Source organism: Quercus robur, chromosome 10 (genome assembly GCF_932294415.1).
Source record: "Quercus robur chromosome 10, dhQueRobu3.1, whole genome shotgun sequence".
NCBI lineage: Eukaryota > Viridiplantae > Streptophyta > Magnoliopsida > Fagales > Fagaceae > Quercus > Quercus robur.
Window position 1 is genome coordinate 1,546,567 of NC_065543.1, and position 12,497 is coordinate 1,559,063.

Below are 12,497 nucleotides of genomic sequence, written 5' to 3' on the forward strand. Positions count from 1 at the left end.
GGCAAAGTATGTGTCCTTATTCAGATGGAAATGGAACAAAGTCACAAACCATGATGATTCCCACTAGGCTCACTTCACCAAGAAGCATGCATTATGATAACACAGAGTTCAGTTGCCTACATCATGGCAGCCAAAAGTTCTAATGATCCTTTTATAAGTTTATCTTTCAAATGCAAACAAAATGATAACTCAAAATTCAAATGGAAGCACGGAGGGGTGACATTGAAGTGAAGTTTCCTCTTGCATTTGGTTGAAAAATATTTTCTATACCACATATGCATTGTAATAGCCAATTAACTCAACACAGAATTATTTCCTTTTTCCCTCTTTGTACAAATTTAATGGATATTTCAGATAAATTAGCAAAGCACAATAACAAATATAAATAAAAAAATTCAGCAACAATCCATAATCAAGACACCAAATTTTTATGTGGAAAACCCTTCAATGAGAAGGGAAAAACCACAGGACCTAGTCTAGTAAAATCTTTCACTATAAAATATGGGTTTACAACAATCTTCTCTAGAACAAATGCCAGCTACCGATACAACAAAAACAAGCTGTTCTTGGATTACAGCAAATATTTATCACACTAAAATACCAACAGTAAAAAGAAGAAAAGATCCCACCACGTGGGCTTTAGCTCCAAGCAAACGGAGAGGAATTTCAAGTAACACCAATCACCAATCAACACGAAACTCTCTTCATTAAGAAATTCCATCAAAATTGGATTTGAATTTGATTTTGGCTTGAAAGTATCTGGTTTTGTAGAAAATTTCTCTAAAATTTTCTTGTCTCATACACAGCAACTTTAGTACTACAAAATTTTCAACGAAGATAGCACAACTGTAACAAGCAGATCAGAATTGAATATTAATAAAGAATATGAAAACATAAGTGGATGTGATAATTCAAATGAAATCCTAAAAACTTAATTTCTGAGAAATATTTGATATACAAAAAGAAATCCAACCATCATGGAAGAACCACAATAAAATAGAGCTAAAATTTGAAGATACACAAAGCTATGCAGTAAAATATGTTAAATGAATATGAATGAATGATTTGACATAAAACTCTTTGGATATCATTAACCCAGGAATAAACTGAGTAGAGAACAAATCATGAATAGTTAGTCAACTTCAAAGCGAAACAACTAACAAGAGGTTTGAGAGAACATACCAGTTTTAAATGATTTTGACCTTAGAACAAGATGTATCAAAGGTTTATCTTAATCAAAGGAACATGGAAATCATAGACCCTTTTGTGCTAAACTACATGACCTCTGATTGGGACAATGAAAGATCATTGGTATTTGTTAACGCAATGAGCCAGTTACAACATAAGCAGATATTGTGGCTTCTTGCAAATGTATAGCTCATGTATGAATGATTGGTTCTCCAGTTACTGTAGAAGATATTCTCACTATTTGGTTATGTGATTTTCAAAAATGTTAGTATAGTGTGTTCAAGTAGATGAAGAGGAGATAAAAGATTAGGCCATCCACATATATAATAGCCTATTTTTCACTATTGACATGTAGTTGACTAGAGAGAAGACAGATTCTTTTACTTTTCCTTTTATATTACAAGAGAATTTCTCCCAAGTGCGAGATTTTTATTGTGTTGTTGTTGGTAAAGTAAAAGAACTAGTTTTTGTAGGATGCTTAAACCATGATGGCATGATTGGAATTACCTTGGAGAAGCTTCAAAGAGGGACTGGTAGGAGTTTTTAGTATTGTCACCATATCTTTGCATGCAGTCAAGTAGAGCCATTGTCATAGTGTATTTATGCCATCAGATATATGTTGGTTTTGTTGCTCCTTTTATCTCCTATAGCAGAGAAAGTTAAGACAGACGAATGATACTCAAGCATTGACTTACGGATTCTTGCATGGTTCTGTAATACATGCATTTGTGCAAATAAGCATATATCTATAGTTAGTAAAGTACGCATACTATATCGCATATCGTACATGTGTATATATATATATATATATATTTTAAATAAAACTCCCATTTGCCATAAAAATAAAAAATACTCTGAAAAATACAAGCTTTTTATACTTAAACATATTGAACACGTACTAAACGTTTTCTGTATCATATTTGTACAAAAATCTTGAAATTAAACATATTAAACACGTACCTTATATTATAATCTTGAAATTTTTTTATCTAATATTTGTATCCAATCGATGTAAGGAACCATGGCATAACCTCCTATTTGCCAATAGAAATGTTGATATTTGTCTATAATTTGAATTATTAGATTTTATTTCCATATAATAAACAAAAAATAACATCATTTGAAATTGATAATTGTAGGGAAAAAAATAACGATTTTTGTCCCACCCCACCTCTTCTGGAACTTGATAATTGTTGGCAAACAAGTAATGAACTTGTGATACTCTCAGAGGAATTCGAATGTTTCAAATGGAAGAATTCTTCCAAACCCACCCATAAATACTTCACTCCTCTCTCGACTCTCACCTACCAAGCTAAAGATAGGGTTGTGCAACTGAGAAAAGATTCCTTCAAATGAGTGTTCATTTGTATTGTCCTTGTTTTAAAACTTCGTACTTTTTAAAGAACAAAGTTTGTGTTGTTAATTTCACTTTTTAATTTTCTGTTTTGGCAGTGGTTTGAACCTGCTAAATGCTATCTCCTTTGGTTGAGTTAATAAACTATTTTTTCAACCAAAAAAAAAAAAAAAAAAAAAAAGTCAATATCATAGAGACGTGTCAAAGAGGCCAAGAGAACTTACTACATTAGGAGTAGCTTGCAGCTAGGTTGATGCAGTCAATGTTGGGAAGAATAAGAGAAAGAGAATTGAAAAAGTAGTAGTCCGTGATCAGTAGATTAACAGCAGTGGATGTGAAGGAAGATCTAAAACCAACAATGAAAAGAGGAACAATATATTCATATCTAAATCAAAAATGAAAAAGATAAAAAATAATTATAAAATAGGAAGAACAAAGAAGCAACCAGTCTCAGGATGTAATTGAAACTCACCAGAGATGAGAATAAAAGGGGCACGTTATCTCTCTCTCTCTCTCTCTCTCTCTAGAAGAGCTCTGTATTTTCAGTTCTGTTGTTCCTGGCAGCACAAAATTCTTTCATGGTTCATGACTCATGAGAGATGGAAAAACTCATGAGAGATGGAAAAACTACAATTCATATTTCTTAATTAATCCACCAAATCCACAATTTCTTAACACTAAATATTCATTTTAGTTTTTATTTTTTTTGAGACAAATATTCATTTTAGTCTTAATTGCCAGTATGACGGAGAAATTTAGAAATTAAAAAATAAAACCTCCTCCTTAAATCTTAATTTACGTTCATGTTGGTATCAAGAGATAAAGACAACACTCTAAAGACAAGCATTGCTTATTCAAAGGTAACTAGTAAAACACCAGTTTGAATTAAATTATATATACAAATCCCAACTGGTAAAAGAGAAAACCTACTTAAGTACCTTGGCATCAGTTCTAATCAAGTTGGTTATTTCCCAGACACAAACATCTTCTGAGCTTCACAAGTTAGCCTTAAAATTCTAATTTTGGCAGGTTCCTTCAAAAGGTAAAAAAAACATAAATAGAAATATATTAGAATGATTAAACACCTTCAGTGCTGTCTGAAACTTTATACGAAAGTGAGTTAAACTTTGCTTGCACTAGTAGAACAGGGAATCACATAACTTCATGGACCAGTAAAACTCAACTCTATTTTCCAACAATAAATTTGCCCTTAAAAATATAGTAAACAAAAATTTGAAAAGAAGCAAGACAATTGCTAAAAATCAGAAAAAAAAAAATTTAATTACTATACTTTTGGCAACTTTTTAAGTGTTTGTGATAATTTGTAGAAACAAAAATTTAAGTAGACCCAAGCCAAATGGCAGCAATCACAAAAAATTTAATTACATTATGCTTTTAGTGACTTTTCGCAAATGATTGCAGATGATTTCGAATTTTGAAGAAGAAGAGTAGAATTTTTCAAGTGTTGCCACAGTGGTTGGTGAGATTAATGTCAACTATTTATTTCAAAAGACATTAAACCAAATTGCAACATTTATATATTTCAAAATTACTAAATATCAATATGTTGAGTTGAGCTCTTTCTTAATATGGGTTATGAATTTAAAGAAATACATTTCACACTAAATAACTTACTACATGACTTATTAAATGGTAAAAACATGTTTTAAAAAAGAATCATGTGAAAAATACGGGTCTACCTTACCCAACCTGATTGACCGCCCCGCCCTGCCCGTTTTGCCACATCTAACTACACTACCATCAACAGCTTTGAAGCAAAAATACTTAATAACATCTGTAATCTGTATGAATAATGACACGAACAATAGTGCCATTTGCCATCATAAACTAGCCAAATGAGAATTAGTCAATATATTAGAAGAATTGAAAGTTGAAACAGAGAAGAATTATGGCCACTGGTGGTGTACTAAACAATATGAGAGAAAGAAAAGACAAAAGAAAGTAAACACACAATTTAGGTATTATGTCCACGTTATTATTCCTACTAGAGCCCAAATGTGCTTGAGGTTTATCATTTCCTATGAACCTCTTCCAGAGCTTGAAATAAAAATAATTAAAGGAGTGAAGATATAGATGGATTTTATAAGGTTTTCAGATCCGGACCGTTCATTGAACCGTAAAAGGGAGAGGTTCAAGGTTTTTGAGGTCGAACCGAGGTTGAACTGGGGTCGAACCGTGATGACATCATAATTAATTTAATAATTAATTAAAGCCTAAATATAGATATTAAATTTATAAAACTAGCAAAATTGACAATATATCTATATATGTGAGGGAAATTTAATGATTTTCAAGCATATATTTAATAATTAAATAAGAAAGTTAATAAAGTAAAATAATAACCATGAAAACATTAAAATTTATGATTAATTTTTGAAGTAAATTTGAATATCTTCGAAGGATTTTAATTATAATTTTTTTTATTCCTTGTAAAAGATGGATAATTTAATTAAGTAGAATAAAACTGTAAAAAAAAAAAATTGCTAATTCTCACCGGTTCATGCGGTCCAACCCCGGTTTTAGCGGTTCACGGAATTAACAAAAAATCCGGTTCTTTAGGCTTAAAAAACCGATTTTCATCCCGGTTTCCGGTTTTCACGGTCTGACCTCCCGGTCCGGTCCAGTTCTGAAAACTATGGGATTTTAACAAATAAAGAAGCTACACACAATTACAGACTTCAACAAATCTCAAATGACAGCAGAAATAGGAACTGAACAACATATGCTCATGCCTATCCATGTGCAGGACCTGATTCACAAGTTATGAAAATCAATTACTGCAGTGCATATGACAAAATTATATTTGCAACTGCTTTAAACCAACAGTGGAAAATATATAATCTCTACAACCAAAATCCAAAGGGAAAACCATACATTAACGTACAAGATAGCTAGAGAGGTTTATAGAAGTACGAAATATGAAGTAACTTAAATATCATATGTACATTGCATAGGACATTTTGCATGACCCAAAAAATTTTAAAGAAAAAAAAAAAAACCCTTGTACTCTTTTTCAAAGGTTTCTAATGTGCAACTCTATAGGTGCAGTGCAGTGCAATGAAATTGTTAGCATGGAGGGATAAGAAATATTCAGGATTAAGATTGCCACCCTTCTCCTCTACTCATCTATGATGAAAAGGAACTGTGGAATTGGCAAACACATCTCATACACAACCTCTAGACTTCCTAGATAGTCCTACTTTTTTTTTTCTTCTTCATTTCAAAGAAGTATTAAGTAACATCCTGGATAGCCAACTTTGATGCAAGTTATTGAGTTGACAACCTCAGCACTAGTGTCTTCCAAGTTCCAACTGACACAGCCTCTATCTAAAGGACCACCTCCAATAAACTTGTTTTCAAGATCCACTTCAAGAGCTTCAATGGATTGATCTTCTATCAAGCCTAAATTTCTCAATGTGAATAGGCTGGTGGGCTTTGGCCCGTTTTAAATGTTATACAGCAAAAAAATAAAACACCCCCTAGCAAACCTCTTTGCCTTGATTGCCATCAGTTTGGCGACGTTGAACTGATAAAGAAAGAAAGAATGAAACGAGGGCAAAGTTTGTGTCCTTATTCAGATGGAAATGGAACAAAGTCACAAACTATGATGATTCCCACTAGGTTCACTTCACCAAGAAGTATGCATTATGATAACACGAGTCCTCAGTTGCCTACATAATGGCTTTTATAAGTTTATCTTTCAAACGCAAAAAAAATGGTAACTCAAAATCCAAATGAAGGCATAGAGGGGTGACATTGAAGTGATGGCAGTAAGAAATTTTAAAAAAAAATTCCCTCTTGCATTTGGTTGAAAAATATTTCCTATACCGCATATGGATAATGATATCCAATTAATGCAACACAGAATTATTTCCTTTTTCTTTCTTTGTGCAAATTTAATGGATATTTCAAATAAATTAGCAAAGCACAATAACAAATATAATAAGAAATTCAGCAACAATCCATAATCAAGACGCCAAATTTTTACGTGGAAAACCCTTCAATGAGAAGGAAAAAACCACGGGACCTAATCCAGTAAAATCTTCCACTATGGAATATGAGTTTACAACAATCTTCTCTAAAACAAACACTATCAGCTACAAAGACAACAAAAACATGTCATTCTTGGATTACAACAAATATTCATCACGCTAAGATACCGACAATAAAAAGAAGAAAAGATCCCACCAAGTGGGCTTTAGCATTTGAGCAAATGAAGACGAATTTCAAGTAACAACACCAGTCACCAGTCAACATGAAGCTCTCTTCATTAGGAAATTTCATCAAAATTGGAGTTGAAACAACTTCCAATTTTGGCTTGAACGTATCTGGTTTTGTAGAAATTTTTTCTAGAATCCTTCTCTCCCATACACAGCAACTTTAGTATCGCAAAATTTTCAATGAAGGCAGTGCAACTGTAACATACAGATCAGAGTTGAATATTAACAAAGAATATGAAAACATAAGTAAATGCAATAATTCAAATGAAATCCTAAAAACTTAGTTTCTGAGAGATATTTGATATGCAAAAAGAAATCCAACCATAATGGGAGAACCACAATAAAATAGAGCTAAAATTTGAGAGAGCATTCCGGTTTTAAATGATTTTAACCTTAGAACAAGATGTATCAAAGGTTTATCTTAATCAAAGGAACATGGAAATTAGACCCTTTCTAACTAAACTACATGACCTCTGATTGGGACAATGAAAGATCACTGGTATTTTTTCACGCAATGCGCTTGTTACACCATAAGTAGATATTGTGGCTTCTTGCAAATGTATAGCTCATGTATAAACAATAAGTTCTCTAGTTACCATAGAAGATATTCCAAATATTTGGTTCTATGATTTTCAAATATGTTAGTGTAGTGTGTTCAAGTAGATGAAGAGGAGACAAAAGATTAGGCCATCCACATATATAATAGCCTATTTTTCATTATTGACATGTAATTGACTAGAGAGGAGACTGTTTCTTTTACTTTTCCTTTTATATTACAAAAGAATCCCCAACCAAGTGAGAGATTTTAATTGGGTGTTGTTGGTAAGAAACTCAAGTGTGATGAAGAGGTTGAAGATGCATCTGAGTATAAACTATTTAGCCTATCAGGGGTGAATGCCCTTGGCTTGCAATTATAATAAATTATTCCTACAGTTGGAAACAATAGATATTGTCTCAAAAGCCAACACATGACAACAATATAATTATAAGGGGAAAAAAAGTATGCTCAAAGCAAGCTTGAGAAGATCCAAATAGAGGCCTTAATCTCCAAGGCTCTTTCATCTAATTTTATCTCATGCAAAGGACTAACTACAATTGATGAAAAGATGAATCTGTAATTAGCAGAACTAAAGTTTCTGGTCATAGAAGGACATGGTTAGTCATTAATTGTCTAATGTTTCAAAAGCGTTACACCAAGTAGAACCTATGCAATCTTTTTGGTTAGTATCCTCAACAACCAAAGACATCCAACTCATTCACAAGTGTTTACAACTTACCTATTTGTTAAAATCTAATATATATCAAGAAACCAGTAGAGTCATGCATTTATCTAGTTTCAGGAGAAAGTTTCTCACTAAACTATTGTGTTAAAATAAACCAGAAACAATGATATTGGTGCCTTTTCTCAACCGTTAATGGAAGTCATCAGAATGTATCAACACCGTGGTAGCTTAAACTACTTATATCCATATTCACTATAAGTAGCTAAACATAGAGTACTTTAATTTACCACTCCTTCATACAGTCACAAAACCATATTGTATTAAAAAACTAGTGAATAATATCCAATTTGTGTTAGTTAATACAGAAAGATCCATCACCTTATGCTTAAGATATTGAGAACTATCCTCAGACCATTTGCTTGATCTAGAGAAACTATCAGAATGTCACCTGTTGAGAAAGACAATAATGTAAAGGTTAATGGGGGAAAAAAAAAACCCAGAATAGATGGAAAATCTCAATCAAAGTTGGTATTTTTAAATTTTCTAATAGAGAGGTGTGCAAATAATTTTTAGTTAAATACTTTTTGATGACAACCAACAAGTAAAAAGACTAACTACAGGTGTCTACTTATAATCCAGTAAGCTGTTGAAGTCACCGGCATGAAAGCTTCATGTTAGGAAACCATAACAAAAAACATTAAAATTATTTATGTCATCAATTACTTCTCAAGTTTGAAAATAGCATCAAAACAATTCATGACGTTAACAAACTATGATGGAATTTAAAATTCTAGGTTCACTTAAAGACAATGTTAGAGACCATAGTCATATATTCAACATTTTCTCTCATATGGGTGAACATGATACTGACCTTTAAAATTTGTGCAAATAAAAAGCCTACTTATTAGAGAATGGACAAGTCAAAACATTACAGTTAAGTCAATGCAATGGTAACAGGTAGAAGAGAATTTTATACATAAAACTAATAAGAAACAAACTAAAGGGATTGAATGAAACAAAAATTTGAAAGTCTAGATACACTATACAGCAAAATATGTTGCACACTTGCACTACATTAAAATACAAGTTTGAACAAAATAAAAGTGATATCTCAATAAAATAAGGGAACAAGAAATATGGTAAGTAAAAAAAAAGAAAAACTAGTTTATTCCAAAGTGACAAGTTAAGAAAAAGGACATTTGAGAGAAAATACCAATTTTAGTTTATTTTAAGCTAGCTTAGAATAGGAACCAAAAGTTTTTCTGGATATTTGGAATAGGGTGAATCCTGGACCACTCTTTCCCTTTCCTGAAGTACATGGCGACTACTTTGGAAATGAAGGATAACCAAAATCTGTAAAGTATATGAACAACAAATTTAGTAAACGGCAAACAAAATTGAAAGTAAGAAAAAGAACTGAAAAGAAAGGATTCATAATAGGGTTGTGAAAGAAAGAAATCAAATGAGAAGAAGATGAGATTGAAAGAACTCACTTCAATGAAACAATTGCATTGGAACCAAGTGCTACTTGTGGCTTACAACATTGATACAATGGTATCAACATGTGAAAACTAAAAATATCAAAATATCAAGATGGAACATATACTAAGTAAAAAGTTAGAAAATGTCGTAGGAAAAGTGAGAGGAAAGAGTGGATAATTGTGGCATGAATGATATATACTTATTGGATTGAATTAGTACTTCATATATTAGAAGAGAAGAGAGGATTTAAGAAAACTTAACAATCTTATATACTTCCATTATCTTGGCACTAGAAAAAAAATCCCTAAATTAATTAAATCTTTCCTTCGCCTGAACATTATATACATGTCCCTAGTGGCTGCACATTGAGGCAACAAATTCGTTGATTTATAAGATAGCCAAAAACAAAAATATTTGGGGAAACTGAAGAGACAAAGGAAGAAATTTGGAAAATTATGAAAATACTCCAAAGTTTTAGGAAAGGAGAAAGGAGGATGAGGTCGGAGAAAACTTACAAGTCATCCATCTTAATAATGTACATGATCTTTAAACTGCTTCGTGTTTAATACATTCATCAAAATAGATATTTGGACTGTGGGAAATCCTAGACCATTTGGCACTGCTCCCCTTTGCACATTTTTCCATTAATTTAGGGAAATGACAGAATTTCAGCTCTTCAATTGGCTTGAAAGTGGGTTAAAGCTCCATGAAAAAAATTTTCCTCCATCTGAACAAAATAGACATGCTAGTACCTGCGTATTGAGGCAAGATATTTAACTTATTGAATAATCTTTTAGTTCTTTGAATAATGAGGATCCATGTGTTGTTAGTTTTGTAATAATATTAGCTTTTTAACATCCTAGCTTTTTTAGTTCTTTGAAATTTTAGTTAGTTTGTTATATCCATGTCAGCAACTAAAAGCGTCAAAGCGAAGGACATTCCGCACTGTTCAAGCTAAATCTATCAATAACTTTTTTATTAAGAGGTGTCAAACTACAATTCATCAATCTGACTGGACTCAATCTATACATTGTTTTGGTTACATATGAACACATATGGAGTTGAAATTGCATGCCTTTACATAGACTAAAAGTTTTGTTTTTGTAGATATGCATACTGGCTACAAAACGCAGTGACTCTATAATATATATATAGACACACACACTAGTTTGAATTAAATTATAAATACAAATCCCAAATGGTAAAGAGAAAACATATTTAAGTACCTTGGCATCAGTTATAATCAAGTTAGTTATTTTTCCCAGACACAAACATCTTCTGAGCTTCATGAGTTAGCCTTAAATTATAATTTTGGCAGGTCCCTTCAAAAGGTAAAAATAATATAAATAGAAATATATTGGAATAATAAAACACCTTCAGTGGAATTAGTGTTGTTTAAAACTTTATAAGAAAGTGAGCTAAACTTTGCTTACACTAGTAGAACAGGGAATCACATAACTTTATGGGCCAATAAAACTGACCTCCAAATCCAAACATGAAAACAAAAATCAGCAAGACATTCACCCACTTAAGTTTCTCATTCTTATACAGCGCAACTCTATTTTCCAACAATAAATTCGCCCTTATAAATATAGCAATTATTACTCAACCCAAATCAACAAAATCTATTGCCAAGAATAGATCCATGAACTATTACAGTATCAGTTCAAGAAACCAGGTGAAGCTATTTGACAACAATAAGTGAAGGTTTCAAGAAATACAGAGGCCAAGAATTAGCATGTGGACTTCAGGCTCCAATAGTGATGAATCCAATATTTAAAATTTCCAAATTTCCAGAAATTTTCAATTTTGAAAAATTAATAGGTAATAATTTGATGAAAGAAAATAGGCTGGTAAACAGAAATTTGAAAAGAAGCAAGACAATTCCTAATGATCAGGAAAAAATTTGATTACTATACTTTTAGCAACTTTTTAAGTGTTTGTGATAATTTGCAGAGAAAAAAATTTAAAAAGAACCAAGCCAAATGACAGCATTCACAAAATTTTTAATTATATTATGCTTTTAGTTACTTTTCGCAAACGATTGCAGAAAATTTCAAAGATTGAAGAAGAGTGGAGTTTTTCAAGGATGGCCATGGTGGTTGGTGAGATTAATTTCTAGTATTAATTTCGAAAGCCATTAAACCAAATTGCAGCATTTATATATTTCTTCAATGGCATCCAAAATTTTTTTTTTTTTGATACACAGTGGCATCCAATTAAGTATTCATACCGGCAATTCTCTCACCCATTACAAATATAAGAGAATAGAAGAGGATATAGGGTAATATGAATAGACTTACTCAGCATTGAACTGAATTAGGTTTTGTAAATGACCAATTATGAAGCAAATGGTAAGAGAGAAAACCAGAAGTGCCTGGGCATCAGTTGTCATCAAGTTTTTTTTTTTTTTTTTTTTTGAGAAAGAAGTTGTCATCAAGTTAATTATTCTTCCAAATGCAAACTTCTTGCCATCTTTTTGAGTTAGTCTTCAAAATCTTTGCAACACCGCCTTCAAAAGGTAAAAACCATATATAGACATATTAGAACCATCAACACCTTCAGTGCTATTTGGAATTTTAATTTTAATTTTGCTTGCGCTAGTAGGACCGGGGATCACATAATTTCAAGGTCACTCCAGTAAAACTAAACCCCACAACCCAAACAGAAAATGAAAAATCAGCAAGACCTTCACCTGCCCAATTTCTCATTCTTATGCAACTAAACTCCGTTTTCCCACAATAAATTCACCCTCATAAACAGAGCAATTATGACCCAGTGCAAATCAGTAAAATCTACTGTCAACTTTTAGATAGCTGTAAGTAAAAGAATTGATCCATGAACTCTTACAGTATCAAAATGCTGATCGAAATAATGAGTATGTGGACAGCTCTAAAAGTGATTGATTCAATATTCCAAATTTCCCAATGTCCAAAAAAATTCAGTATTGAAAAATTTGTAGAAAGAAAATAGGCTAGCAAACAGAAATTCGATAGTAGCAAGACAATA

General features: G+C 31.9%; 3 long non-coding RNA genes across 3 annotated transcripts in view; all 3 read right to left on the reverse strand.

Annotated features, from left to right (window-relative positions):
- Positions 1-327: 327 nt before the first annotated feature.
- LOC126704413 (uncharacterized) lies at positions 328-1,930 on the reverse strand. Its single transcript, XR_007648177.1, has 2 exons — positions 1,696-1,930; positions 328-846 (listed from the first exon to the last, which is right to left on the reverse strand). It is a non-coding gene; the product is annotated as an uncharacterized LOC126704413 (long non-coding RNA).
- Positions 1,931-1,996: 66 nt separating this feature from the next.
- Positions 1,997-12,497, reverse strand: part of LOC126704414 (uncharacterized) — a 65,706-nt gene continuing 55,205 nt past the window's right edge. Inside the window, exons 2-4 of the long non-coding RNA XR_007648178.1 lie at positions 3,481-3,575; positions 3,015-3,099; positions 1,997-2,888 (exon numbers count right to left, since the gene is read on the reverse strand). This is a non-coding gene — a long non-coding RNA (uncharacterized LOC126704414). The remainder of the gene's footprint in view (positions 2,889-3,014; positions 3,100-3,480; positions 3,576-12,497) is intronic.
- On the reverse strand, positions 6,574-11,989 carry LOC126704415 (uncharacterized). Its single transcript, XR_007648179.1, has 6 exons — positions 11,857-11,989; positions 10,715-10,810; positions 10,004-10,240; positions 9,220-9,359; positions 8,385-8,454; positions 6,574-6,978 (listed from the first exon to the last, which is right to left on the reverse strand). It is a non-coding gene; the product is annotated as an uncharacterized LOC126704415 (long non-coding RNA).